Raw genomic sequence first — 378 nt, 5'->3', positions numbered from 1 at the left:
CTCTTTAAAACAATAACAAGTGAAAACTTCTTTCTTTCCTTCTTTCTTCCCTTTATATTTATTAATTATATAACAATTCTATATTCTTTATGTACTGTACTTGTTCTCGTTCATGGTTGTTTGATGTATGAAGATATATATAAATATATATAGATTATGTTTATTTTTTAGACAGTATATATTATGTATATTGTATGTTTTATATTATTGCTTATTTATTTATTTGTTAGAGAGTATATATTATATATATTACATATTTTATGTATTAGTGGTATGTAGGCGGAGAAACACAGTCAAATGAAACGCACGCACGGTGTATATATACACACATATATATATATATATATATATATATATATATATATATATATATATATA

Source organism: Eimeria acervulina, genomic scaffold (assembly GCF_000499425.1).
Source record: "Eimeria acervulina Houghton genomic scaffold, Eah_scaff475, whole genome shotgun sequence".
In the NCBI taxonomy this organism is placed as follows: domain Eukaryota; phylum Apicomplexa; class Conoidasida; order Eucoccidiorida; family Eimeriidae; genus Eimeria; species Eimeria acervulina.
The sequence above is the reverse complement of the archived record's forward strand: the minus strand, read 5'-3'. Positions refer to the sequence as shown.